Source organism: Perca fluviatilis, chromosome 15 (assembly GCF_010015445.1).
Source record: "Perca fluviatilis chromosome 15, GENO_Pfluv_1.0, whole genome shotgun sequence".
Lineage (NCBI taxonomy): Eukaryota > Metazoa > Chordata > Actinopteri > Perciformes > Percidae > Perca > Perca fluviatilis.
The window spans coordinates 22,598,549-22,612,927 of NC_053126.1; the positions used below are offsets into that span (position 1 = coordinate 22,598,549).

The following is a 14,379-nucleotide window of genomic DNA, read 5'->3' on the forward strand; positions in this document are numbered from 1 at the left end:
TCCAACAATGTTTAAACCCTGAGAATCTGTAAATTTAATAAATTACGTGTTTGGCCGCCTGTTATTGGCGTCATATAACCATAAAACCCCTCTAGTTGCTCGAACTTCCGTCAAACATGGGAAATGCCCGGAAACACTAGATGATATGTTGTAGAGTAATTGTCAATAATACAATGTCAAAGAAATATACTTATATTTAAATATATTTATAAAAACAGTAATACTGCATTTTTTTCTAGCTAGCTGAATGGGTATAAGATGAATCTAATTTTGAGTTAGACCAGCTAGCACACTCCAGTCCGTTTGCCTCACTCCCAGGCGCTTAGAGACTTCAGTCGGGATGATAGCGGGCAACAGCCCCTGGGACACAGCCACAGTAAGCCCCCAGCCAGCAACTATAGCAACACGTACCCAGCCAGCAAAAATCCCAGCGCAGGGTGCTAACGACGCTAGCAGCAATAACAGAAGTAAATCTTCCAGCAGCAGGGAATAAAGTTACATCAAACACTTTTACCCCCGATGTTAAAACATCCAAGAGGGGACACAGATATGTGAAAAATATCGTATTTGTTCTGCAACTGCAGCACATTTCCAGAGCATGGACACAACAAGAAAAACAGACCATGTGTTCCTTACAGAAGTCATGTTAGCCCAAAACACACATCTCCTCTCCTCCGACATTGGATGTCCTATGGAAGAAACAACTAAATGATTCAAGAGGTCAAAGATGGGGCTCTCTCTCATTAGCATCAGGCTAGCAGGAGGTGTCTCTGTGGATGCATGTGAACTGTTGCGGTAGTTTAGGATAAAGTTGTGCACTCTCTGAATTAGTGTTCCTTGTTTCAATGTATCAAATGCATGTTTCATGAGCTGAACAAACCTTTCAGCAACGCCCTTTGTTGCAGGGATGTAGGGAGCTGAGTTTATGTGTTGCACTTAGCTTGTAGAAATCCAGACATTTCATGTGACACCAGTGTTGGGAAGGATACTTTCAAAACGTATTTCGTTACAGAATACAGAATACATGCCCACAAATGTAATTTGTAACGTATTCCGTTACGTTACTCAATCTGAGTAACGTATTCTGAATACTTGGATTACTTCAGGATTACTTCCACATTGAATTGCGTTTTATAAGTGTAGGAATGCAGCTATCACATCCAGCTTACTAAACAGGCCTATAATGGTGTGTTCTTTTTATTCCAACTAGCTGAATGTGTACCTGAACTAGCAGATAAATTATTGTATTGGTAGTCCCGAACTGCATACTACAAAAATCTAACCGCAGTCTTGCTACCACGAGCTAATTTTAGCTAACGTTAGCTAGCATGTCAAACGGGGCTAGTCAGTCTTTAAACGGCTCTGGAGCTAGTAAATCAGCACGTAGGAGAATGTAAAGTCGCACGTCAATGTTAAAAAAGCAAGGTGACCAGTAAAACTACAGCAGACGACTACCCTTGGCTAATTAAAAAAATAGCTTACTTTAAGATGCTTCTTCAGGTTGGAGGTGGAGTAATTTGGACGCTGAAAGGAGGTTGGTTGCTGGCAAGCACTGGTTGCACTGCACAGTTATATTTCATTCTCCCTGTTCGTTCTTTGTGAAATGCTGTTTGAATTTCCAAGATAGAAACTTATTCCTGCCCTGGCTCTGTCGTGCCGGTTCCGACTCCATTGTGACTGATCACGCAAATAGCTATTTTTTTCGATTTCATATCGGGGCTTCTGGAAAATGCATAGAGTTGCCTTAATTTAGTCAGAGTGAATAAACTCGTGAAACAGAGAAGTATCGTCATGTAATCCATTGATTTCAACAATGTAACTGTATTCTAAATACCAACTATTTAAATTGTAACTGTAACGGAATACAGTTACTCATAATTTGTATTCTGAATACGTAACGCCGTTACATGTATTCCGTTACTCCCCAACACTGTGTGACACAAGTTGAGGTATATTGACCAGGGGTCTCATTTATAAACGTGGCGTATGCACAAAATGGGGCTGAAAATGTGCGTACGCCACTTCCCACGCAAAGGTTGTGATTTATAAAAAAATGAATGTGCGGGAGAATGTGCGGTCCTCCATGCAAACTCTGACCCATGCGTACGCTCATTTTGGAGACAATGGGAATTGGTGACGCAGATGGTGAGGTGGTGAATTGAAGTCAGACTACAGAAAGTAAATGTGGGCATAACGATTACTCTTAATATTTTCAAGTATTGATGTCTCACGCACATTTCTTTACTCCATATCATCCACGTTATCATGAAGATTAAATCCAGCAGTGTTATTTGCGCTTGTACTGAGTGATACTTGTTCCATAAACACCTCTTAAATCTAAATTCTTTCTTAATTCCTTCTTAATATTTAATCGGCCCTGTCTCACCATCACATTGTCCGTTACGGAGCGCAGGAGGAGGAGATGGCCCGACTGCATAGAATACAGGATAGCATCAAATACCATAGCATTAGATAACTGCAGAACACAGTGTAAATAACTAAATATCTGTCTTTAATACTGTGCATATATCATCAAATGTCAAAGTCTGAAAATACAGCCGTTAAGCTCTCACGCAATCGTTACAATTGATGTCCTCGTTATCGGTCCGAACTTTAACACTGTTCGTGACCAAACCTGCATAAAGAAAAGTGTGTTTCCCTGAGACTTTCGTCTTCAAATTGTATCTCGGGGAGGGGGATACCACTAGTTGATGCTGTGATTTTGGCAAGGTGTCTACAATCACAAATTGTTGTAAACATATAAATACTGCGGTGAACCCGTGTGTGATGCTGCATGATGGCCCTGCAGGAGGACTACGCCAATGGAAGAAATAGTAGAGAAAGAGGCTTCAGGGACCATGACGATGACTGGCTAATATGCCGATTTAAATTCCCTAAAGCTGAGCTCTTGGATCTATGTACTGAATTGGGTCCAGTAGAGAGGGCAACGCGCCGGAGCCGTGCCATCCCGGTCCAAATACAGGTCGTTGCCACTCGGGGGGCAACCGGCTGTTTCCAGAGGGAAATGTCAGACAGTTAAGTGTTTTATATAAATATTATATATAATCTTCAACTTTATTGCGAGGCTTCTTTGGATATAATACAGTATATAGTTCTGTTAAAGCTTATCATTATCATATAGGGCTGGTATATCGAAGCTGTCCCTGAGTGCCGTAATGCCCGCTGTTTTGGAAGGTAATATTAATATAGGTAGTCTATAGATCAGGTTACCCTACACTGTGCAAGAACAGGCCGAAATTAGAATTCAATTTGCAGCAATTCACCAGCGTCTGAGAAGTTTTTTGTTTTTACCCCGCCAGTCGTCATGATTTGGCATAAAGAACAACTGCCAGGCCATTTACATACTGAGGTGTTTTGCATTGACTATTTATGGTTAAAAATGGGCGTGTACAGGCTGATTACAGGCTGATTCACGTACGCACACTTGTGGGTAATCTATGATTTATAAAGGGAACATTGCTTACAGATGTGCATACGCACGGTTTTATAAATCTCATTTTGTTTTTGCTGTACGCCATTTTTGGCTTTTGGGCATACGTACACTTTTAGTAAGGATCCTACGCACAGTTTTATGAATGAGACCCCAACTGTGCAGGATATCCAAAGCAACTAAACATTTCACCTAGCTTCCGGATTGTCTTCTTTGTTGTATTTGATCTCATGATAGCCACCTCTGGCCATTTAAATACTGTATGCATCAACAGCAACAAGGAATATTCTGTCCTCAAATGGACAAGTGAAATCAATGTGCACACAATGCCATGGCTCCTGTGGGAACTCCCAAGAGGAGCTAGAAGTGGGTTGTTTTGGACTTTGTGGGAAGATGAACAGCTTTTGGCCATATCTTCAATCTGTTTATCCATATTTGCCAACAAAATGTAGCTTCTTATTATTTCCTTCATTCGTACTATTACTATATGTGTCTTGAATGAAGTTGCTGCAACACTTTGGTGCAAAGTGACAGTGAAATGATGATGTCCAAGCCTGCATATAACTCAGGATCATTGTGCATCTCCTTTTTAACCTGTACAGCTGAAAAGGGTGCTCTCCTACCTCCCTGATGTAGAATATGTCTACAGTGTTTGACTCCAGCTTTGTGACACTGAGTGGTAATCTGGATAAACCATCTGCGTTGCAATGAGAGTCTGACTTGCGATACTTAATGTCGTACAAATGTGCTGACAGCAAAGCCCACCTCTGCAGTCAGGATGCAACGAGAGACAGTATTCCATGTGTGTTGGCCGAGGATGATCGTGAGAGGTCAGTGGTCGTTGTTGTTAGGAGCATAAACTTCCTTCCATACAGGTGCTGATGTAATTTTCTGACTCAAAAAACAATGCTAAGTGCCTCTTGTTCTTATTGAGCATGACAAGTTTCTTCCTTGTTCAATGTCCTTGATGCAAAAGCAATTGGCTTTTCCTCAACATCCAGCTGTACATGAGAGATAACTGTCCCCACTACGCAAGGAGAGGCGTCACAGGCAAGCTGAAGTGAAAATGCTGGGTGGAAGTGAGTCAGGATCTCTAGCGTAGTCAACTGTCCAATTCTATATTTTATCTTGGCAGAGCAGTACGTGCAGCGGTTGTAGCAGTGATGCCAAGTTGGGAAGGAAACGTCTGTAATTGTTTAGGATAGCATCTGACAGGCGTTCTGTCATAGAAGTGCAATTTGCGATGGTGCAGTGTGTAGCCCCTTAGTGCCTATGCCCCAGGTATTCCACAGATGGTCAAAAAACATTTTTCCTTACGCACTCTTAAGCCATATAGTAGTACTAGAGTAGTTTCCAAGTTGCTCAGATGCTCTTCATTCCAGTCCATAGCTTGCTGGACCAGTGCCATGGCTGACATGATGCCAAAAGGCAGTCTGCATTATGTGAAAGTCTCTTATGTGTTTTAATGGTCAGCATGCCATGTGATTTCAGCCTGATTGAGATCTATATTGCTGAATTGTTGTCCCCCAATCAGTCTAGCAAACAAGTTGTTTATTAGAGGAAATAGATATTGCTCTGCTGCTAGCAGGACCGGATTCCCTCATCCTTTTTGGGTACTGGAACGATGGGAATTGCCCACTCCCTTATAGTCACAGCGTATCGTGTGTTTTTTCAGGCAAAATCTTAAACTGAAAAGTAACTACAGCTGTCAGATATATGCAGTAAAGTAAAAAGTAAAATATTTTCCCTCTGAAATGAAAATGATAAGGTGTTCAAACCTTCAAATACTAAAGTAGAGTATAGGTACCTGAAACTTTTGCTTAAGTACAGTAAAGTTATAATCCTAAAGTTTTTCATTACATTTTTTTTAAACTATTTATGTTGCAATTCATTTATTGTTTTCTTTCATCAGTAATTGTCATTCATTGTATTTACGTGAGTAATTAACTGTCTGTATCTCTATGTGGTAGTTTTAATTGTTAGTGGCAGAGTATGCTGCTCCTGTGCTTGATTAAAATTGCCTTCATAAGCATGAGGGATTTAGAGAAAATGAGGCAGTATGTTATCAAGCATGACGGTTTCTGTTACTTAGCCTATCCTCACTGATAAATGGGGTGGACAAAATAACAGAAACACCTGTCAGTATTACATTTCAACAAATGGCAAACAGCCAAAGTTATCTTTATTTTATTACTTGATGCAATAAAACTGCAAAGCTGATTCTAAACGAGTCATAATATCATATGCACACCCAATGTTCATGAGATGGTCAACAAACTGTTTTTAGTGGGTGCCCACATAGCTCAATTGGTAGAGTGGGTGCCCATATATAGCGGTTTACTCCTCTCATCTCCCCTTTCATGTCTTCAGCTGTCCTGTCAAATAAAAGGATAAAATGCCCCCCCAAAAAATTAAAAAAAATTGTTTTTAGTGCTGTAAATAAAATAAGAGCAGGCATTTTTATTATAATATTTTTTTATAGCTCTCCGTACATGGGTATTTCACAGCCTGTAGATGATATAGCTCCTGCTTTGTTGCTACAGATCTGGCTGATTGGTGCCGAGGATCTTGTTAAGCAGATCAACATCTGCCTTTCAGATGCATGGATTTAGCAACAGTGCAACAGATCAATAGATTGTTAAGTGTGTCGAAGTAGCCCTCTGACATTATCACTTTTCCCATAAACCGTTCTCTGCTGTAAAGGATTTATCTTCTTTCAAGGCTACAAATGAGGCAATCGCTGTCGTTAAAATGACGATGAGAACAGTGAGGATCAGCCCATCTGTTGATGCATATGTGTGTGTGTGTGTGTGTGTGTGTGGTCTGTCAGATTAAGATTCATTTCACATTTCACATGAAACTGCCATTACATAAGAGTGCCCTCTGCACAGGCAGTTACAGAAAGTGTACCCTGCATCAGAAAGTGGGCGGACATTTCTTAGCGCAGCGCTTTCCTACTTGTATATTTAGAAAACCACTCAACAAACTGCCTTTGTGTATTTCATTTCAGCGGCCCCTTTGAACAAAAGCGGTAGTGTTTTTACTAGACCTTTCTGTCGTAAAGATCTTTTCTAGCGAGTGCCAGCTGGTGCTGAAATGTAATGTCCACGAGAGGAAAACGTGTATTACCCACTGTATAACTGAGTTATCGTTACCGGGAGGTCATATAGTTGCAATGAATGTTCTGCTCAGACAGAAAATCATTAATTTACAATGAGAGAATATGTTACAGATGCATCGTTGCATTTCAAGTGTTGCATACAGTAACTTAGCCTACTTTGGATGTCTCGTGAGCTAAACCGGGTAATGTTATCACTGTCACTGTGTCTGGAGCCAAGGCATTAAGAGTTTGTTGTAGCAACCAACATAATAATAATACTACATATAGCGCCTTTCATGAATCCCAAGGACGCTTTACACAAGTACAGGGGGACAAAAAGAAATTAGTAGGCCAACACAAACATGGACTGAAAAGAAAGAAAAACTGGGCACTAAATGGAAGGACGATGTAATTTTATGTCGGCTACTGACGTACAACCACGCCTCGCATTGTAAAGGAATTTCATAATTGAAATAGACATATTACATACCTGTCTAGGAAGAGGGCCAATTCAGGGTCGGTTATTAATCATTTACAATCCCGTAATTGTCTTCGTCTGTCACTCTCCCGTTTAGCTTTTAGTTGTTCTTCGTTTAATTTCCTTTTTTCTGTGATGGCCCTGCCCAAGTATCAGCCATAGCTACAGCAGAAAACTTCTAAAATAAAATAAAATACAAATAGGCCTACATAAAGAAATATCCTGCTACCGTCTACCTGGCTGGATACTCAAACACAGGCTTTTCTGGTGTTACTCTGAAATCTGTGACCTGTCAGAATGTGTTACTGTGGAGCCGGTCTGCCAGCTGTTTGCTGTTACAGGTCATTTATGATCATCAGATGGAAAATAAACAGTTTTAGAAATATTTAAAAGTTCCTCATAGTTACTTTAACTGGATTCACCTGAGTGTCTCATATTTTGCACATTTTTATGCACCTCAGAGATTAAATCAAGTGCACAAGTCTCCCTTAGCAACCGGCTTTTCAGTTTACAGTGCAGCCAAACAAACTTACGTTTTAAATGCCATGACCATCTGGTTTTCATGCTTTCAAAAAAAATTTCTTTTGTTGTAGATGCATTTATGTTTAGTGCTAACAGCTGTGGTAAATAAATTGCGTTTCCTGTGACTGCTTCACAATAAAAATAAAAGCCACCCTAGTGTGACTCATTTAATGTGAATTAGCAGCAGCAGGAAATTAAACTTATTCAGCTCTGATAAGGTATTGGGAGAGTTAAGAGTAAATAGTGACGCTGTTTTCAAGTGAGATAAAATAGTAAAGCTGGATGTCATACTTGTTTGCAATTTGAATCTATCGGACTCCACCAACTAAAATGAAAAGTACTGTATGAGAGATGAGAGATAATGACAGAATGAAAACACATTCATGGGCAATTGCTGAAAAAATGCTGACCATAAATAATATCAAAGACGGGTTTAATTTCACAAACATAAGGACTTTAGGATTATAACTTTAAATTCATCACATAAAAGAACCACTTCACGGGTTTGCATTTTTTATGCCATTTTCAAATCTGTCTGAACAAAAAAACTGCATCACCGCACAACAATGATGTGAGTAATATTAATAAGTAAGACTTGATCTTACACAACTCAAACATATTCTGAATGATTTCCATTCTGTTTGGTAATAAATGGAAAACCAATGACAGGGTGAGTAGTAAAAATACACCCAGAAATCCAAAAGTTTACAGCATGTACAGTATATAACAGAGAAGGAGAATGCATTTAAAAATCCTACACACAAAATGTCAGTAAATAAAAAGAGTAGGTGTATTCACTTGTTCGCTGGTATGGCTGTAACCACATGCCTGTTATTTGCACATGTTTGTATTATGTGGGAACTTAAGGCTTTTTACTATTCATATTTTTTTTAGTTTCACCATGCAATCATATAATCCAAGAACTCACAGTGAAAGAGGCCGCAGCATTCAACTGGTTAAATCAAGGTTATCCATCTAATTATTCAGTCCGGAGCCAGCAGAAGATAGAGCTTTTGTGTAACACTCTCTTTATCGTGTAGCCATGTGTGAAGTGGGAGAGGTACAGCGCCTTGGGGAATGGACTCCTACAGCGCCAGAAAGGTCATGAGTAGTGCCCATGTCCGTTACTGCCTGCCGTCATCGGCACAAATAACATCGCTGTAAATGGCAAACCGGTTCCCTGCTGTAGAAGAAAAAAAGTCAATGAAAGTGTCACATTAAAAAATCCCCTGAATCAGCCTGGTAATAGGGATGTCTTTGTTTCCACCTTGTGTCCATCACCAGATGTAATAATTGTGTAATTAAATTGGCAGCCTTAAAGAAGAGAGACAGATTGGCACGCCGGGTGTATGTAAGCCAGCGAGTTGAGGAATCATCCCCACCACATAGAAAGCAACATGTCTCAGCTCTCTTGGACGTTTAGCTATTTAGCCATTTGTTATAATTCTGCACAAACTTTGATGAGTCAGATGTGAATCATGAGGCGTGGGCGAACGCCGAGCCAAAACAAAAAAAGGATCTTCTTAATGAGATCTCCGCTGTTTCTCTCACTAATGGGCTTCAAGGTCCTAGCAATCCATCAGCTATTTCTAAGTCTTTTACGCAAACAGGGATGTTAAAGGTTAAAGACATTTTCTATGACTTTATACATTTACTCCATTTCATTTCAATATTGTACTTTTTTTTGGGGCAAGAAAAGAACTACAAAAACAAGGGAAAATATAGTTTCCTTTGTTAATAGATGCTGGAATTGATGTCTGTTTTGGTTGTCTGCTATTTCCCATTTGGTTAATGGATTTCTCCCTCAATTTAAAGGATGACAACATCCAGAACAACGCATAAATACAGCCTAGTGCTCCCTAAGGAATCAGCTAATGTACCTCAAAGATGCCTTTTCATTTTGTCCAGGATGTTGATGTTATAATCTATACATTTACGTTTACACAGGCTCCGTCATGAAGTATTACTTTGAAAATCTAAATTTGAATGGCCAGAAATCACGTTGTAATGTGTGATTGTTTCCCAACTTGTTCTGTGATATACATATATGGATAAACCCAACCCCTTCAGATGTACCACCAATGTATCATACTGTTGAAAACTATAGGGAATAGAGGCAACAGCAATGCACTGGAATTTGAATTATGCTCACTTTATGCAAGAAATATCAACTTTAAGATATAAATGGTTTTTGGACAAATTTAGTAGTGTCTTAAGCTTAACGCTTCTGGGAGTGGGGGCCTCTGTGGTGAACAATAAGTAGACTGTCAAAAGTACCATCAATGAGTAGTCCAGTACCCTCAGCACTCCACAGAGTAACTGATTCTGGAGTCACTTATAAACAAACAGAAAAACCTACAGAGTAACATACAGAATTGTAGCATGGATGTCAGTCGGAACCAAAATGTTATGCCTCCAGGAGAACATTAATGTAGCCCACTACTAAAACAGCCTCTTTCCATTACTATTTGACCAAATAAGTATACAAGTGAAACTACATTTTGATTTCAGTTTATTTTTGAAAAAATACCTTCTCTGAGTCTGATTCTTTCGCAGTCTGCTCACTGTTGTTCAGGAGTTTGTTGTTTAAAGTAACTAATCAGACCTCAAAGCGACATTTCATTTTGACCAAACTGCTACATCTAAAGTGTCTCGGTGGGAATTTAGAAACACAGCCTTCTTCCAGACAGACTTAGATTGATTGTACAACCATCTTGCTCAGTGCAGGTAAAAAAAAACTAATTATGAAAACAGATGGTTTCACCAGCAAGCAGTTACTACAAAACCTACAGGGAAAACAATCAATCAAACAATCTACCTCTGTGATAAAAAAGGTTTTATGTCTTTTGCAGTTTCGCATTGCCAGACCAATCTCCACAGCGCTGTGGAGTAAGGTCTGGCTACATCACACATACATTCTGGGATAGGAGGAAAAAAACCGCTCTGGGTGGTTTGCATTTCTTTAAACCAACCACAATCACTTTGGGCACTGGGCGGTGGCTCTGCAAAATGGCCTCAGTAAGGAACTTATTTTGGTGGAAAATTTGCATCCCGCCAACAAAAACGCCACATACAATATTAAATGAACTGTTCACACAATACAGTAACGTGAGATATTTAAATTATATATTCTTTGTAAATCTTTACAATAATTTCCCAAAAGAACCAAAAATTCCATGCCTTGTTGTAAGATCCAAATTTTCACACAGAGAAGAGAGCGGAAGGTGAGGGACATCCGTCAGGCAATTATCCTGGAAATGTACTTCTGTTGATTCACACTATGTCCTCTCTAACATATATTGATTGTGTGCACTGAAAACTTGTTATACCATCTGTAGATCTACGTATACTGCAGCTTTTAAAGGGACATTTCAGCAATTTTCAACCTTATCTCTATATCTGAATGAGGGATATGGTGTGAAAAAAGACGTCTGTTCTTTCCAACGTTCGCTTTGTCTCTGGGGATCAGCAAATCTCCTACTGTATACTTCCGTCCTCCAGTCACTGGAAGGTAGAACTACAAGCCACTGGTAGCTGCAGTGTTTTGACTGACATGGCTGTTCAGCCGTATTCATATTCAGCCAGAGAGAGACCGAGGGAGGCTGTAAAAATGCATATGGGGAGGATATGGACGGCGGTTGGAAGCCTACCACACCTGAGCACTTTTATTGTAAACTTATTTATTTAATTTAATAGTACTGTTTTGTATTATTGTTATTATTATTATTGAGCCAATAGTGCCCAATTATTCTATGATTTCCTCCGACCTTAACATCTGCATGCTAGCATCGTCATTGTGAGCATATTAGCATGCTGACGTTAACATTTAGCTCAAAGCAACACTGTGCCAAGTACAGCCTTATAGAGACACTAGCATGGCTGTAGACTCTTAAGATGCCAGTATGGTCCATCAGAAACCCCGTCGCACTACACCTTCCCGATGTCGGAATTGGGAGAGCTGTGTCCGACAATGTCTATAACTTGCCTTAACCGACAATCCGACATTTACACATACTTCACACAGTGATCGGCTAGCTGTGTGGAGGTGAGAAAGGAGCCATAGTTTGAATTTAGTCCCATACAGTAGTTGGATGCAGTTCTATATAACATAAAAATTATTTTTATTTACATAATGGTTTTTTTACTAGGCTGTCAGTCATATTAAAAACCACAGCTCCTCCACTCTCACAATTGAAAATAAAAATCAAAGCTTGTGTGTTTTTGTATTCAGGTGTGGCGAAGGGCTTAAGGTTGAGTGCTTATCACTCACTCCTCTAAATTAAAAAGTAAAGCAGTTTCCCATACTTCTTTTATCCGCTTTGACGGGAACCAGCTGATATGCCGATTAGATAAGTGCTCTCTTTTCAGTCACCTTTACAGCGCCACTTCTTAGTTTCATCCACTTTTTGTTCCTCTGGCAGCTCACATGAATTCAAAATGTCAAAACCACAAATGGAGATCAAGCAGTAAGGAGATCAATTAGATGGAAGTCATTTGGTATCTGCTATTTAAATCTTGGCATGTATCTCCATATCTGTGTATGTGGTGGACGAAGTATTCAGAACATTTGGTGAAGTCAAAGAAGTACGGCATTACAGTGTGAAAATACTCCACTACAAGTAAAAGACCTGCATCCAAAACATTACGTAAAGTATAATTAACAGTAAAAGTAAGTATTATTAGCAAAAGATACTAAAAGTGTGAAAGGTTGTGCAGTAAAATGTTCCCTGTAAGTGTTTTCCTATTATATCTGATGTTTGTGGATTAACATTACTGCTGCATTAATGTTTGAGGTTGTGCTAATGTATGTCCTTAATATGTTGTTGGGTGGTTTAATCTACAGCAGTGCATCATATTCTATAAGATCATCATATGTGTGTAGCGTGGCTGTCCTGTGAGAACCACGTATCTCTAAAAAGTCAACTGTTTCCAGCTTTGTGACAATGCATTTTCCCTCTGATCCAAGAGGCTTTTTTAAAGACTTTATTTAGAAGTAGGATCATTTTCTCAACACACAAAGGAACACTTCATCCTTCAGTTTATCACAAACATGTTTACATGAACACATCTGGAGATACGTGGTTTTTACTGGACAGCGAGGGGATGAAAAACAACATCTGAAAAGCCACTTAAGCTGTCAGATAAATGTAGTGGAGTAAAAAATAAACTATTTACCTCTGAGAGGTAGTGGGGTAGACATATAATGTAGCATTAAAGGGAAACACTCAAGTGAAGTACAAGTACCTCAGATTTGTAGTACTTGAGTAAATGTACTTAGTTGCATTCCACTGGTTACTGGGCTTTTGTATAATTTAGAGCATGGAAGGCGATATGCATGCTCCACTGCATTTTTTATGTTTACAGTTTACAGTCTCTTGTGATCAGATCTTCATAGACTCCCATTAATCAATATTTCCAAATGTGTAAAGAGATTAAAAGATGATCAACAGGCTTATTGAAATCCTCTTTGAACTTGATTTGAAGCAGCACTGATTCTCCTGTTTCTGTGTAAATGTGATTCATAAATGAACGGCACATTTCGCTGCATGTTCTGCTCAGATATCAGCGCTATTTTCTCAGCGCTTTTTCATTTGCTGCAAAAAAAAAAAAAAAAAAAACTCTCAGCGGACCCTTGACTCTTTTTTTTTTTTCAACTTAGAGTGTGTTTACAGCCGGGTCTGTGCATTAATTATGTCCAGTTGGCCGAGATGAGCTTTTCCTTTGATTCAGAGATGATTATTAGTGTCTTTTCTCCACACCATGAGGGGATTGCATCAGCCCTTCTCCAGCCTAAACTGTCAATCTCATTGAGAAGTGTCATGAGACACATTCTACTTTTAAGTAGAGTAGTAAAGTAGGCACTGCCACTTTGTTTTGCAGGTTTACCCCATTACAAGTGACATAAAGTGAAATGGTCGTACTCAGTCTCTGGTGGAACTTTTCAGCCAGGAGCAGTAAAACCTCAGTTTTATTTTCATCACATCCAACCCCCCAAAACAAAGGCAACTAAACCAGTGCTGAAATGTATTAAGCTGCAGTTCTTCTGAAGGCCAAAATGAAAATTTAATTAATTTAATTATTGAATAGCCCAATTAAGAACATATTTCAGTTCGGAAGGAAACTAGAGTACCCTGGGTAAACCCACGCTATCAAACTAATAACTGAACTCATATATATTTATTCAAGAGTCCTGCTTCCAGAATCCAGCTGCAGCACTTTGATAGTGGATCAACACACTCAAGGGTCCTTGTTTTTCACTCATTTTAAGAAGCACCGTGACAGTACCTATACATGCACAAGAGTATCTTGGCAGTGCCCAGGAGGTGAACTGGCACTTCTCCAGCTACTAGTCCACCACCGTACTTTGGTCCGTACGGGGAATTGAACCGGCAACCCTCCGGTTCCCAACCCAACTCCCTACTGACTGAGCTACTGCCTGCAAAGCAGTCATCTTTTAATTACTAAAACACCACCTATACATTAGAACATGCACACTCAAAGGTAAAAGGGTCTAGACAATCTCCTGAAATCCAAACTGAATGTCAAAATGGGAAAGAAAGGTGATCTAAGCAGCTTTGAGCGTGGCATTGTTGTTGTGCCAGACGGGCTGGTCTGAGTATTTCCCAATCTGCTCAGTTACTGGGATTTTCACGCACAACCATTTCTAGGGTTTACAAAGAATGGTCTGAAAAAGGAAAAACATCCAGGATGCTGCAGTCCTCTGGGCGAAAATGCCTTGTTGATGCTAGAGGTCAGAGGAGAATGGGCCAACTGATTCCAGCTGATAGAAGATCAACTTTGACTCAAATAACCACTTGTTACAACCGA

General features: G+C 39.6%; 1 protein-coding gene across 1 annotated transcript in view; it reads left to right on the top strand.

The window, feature by feature from the left end:
- Nucleotides 1-4,262: 4,262 nt before the first annotated feature.
- Nucleotides 4,263-14,379, top strand: part of LOC120574493 (cytohesin-2-like) — a 43,454-nt gene continuing 33,337 nt past the window's right edge. Inside the window, exon 1 of the mRNA XM_039824833.1 lies at nucleotides 4,263-4,281. The gene's annotated coding sequence lies outside the window, so the exon portion shown is untranslated. The remainder of the gene's footprint in view (nucleotides 4,282-14,379) is intronic.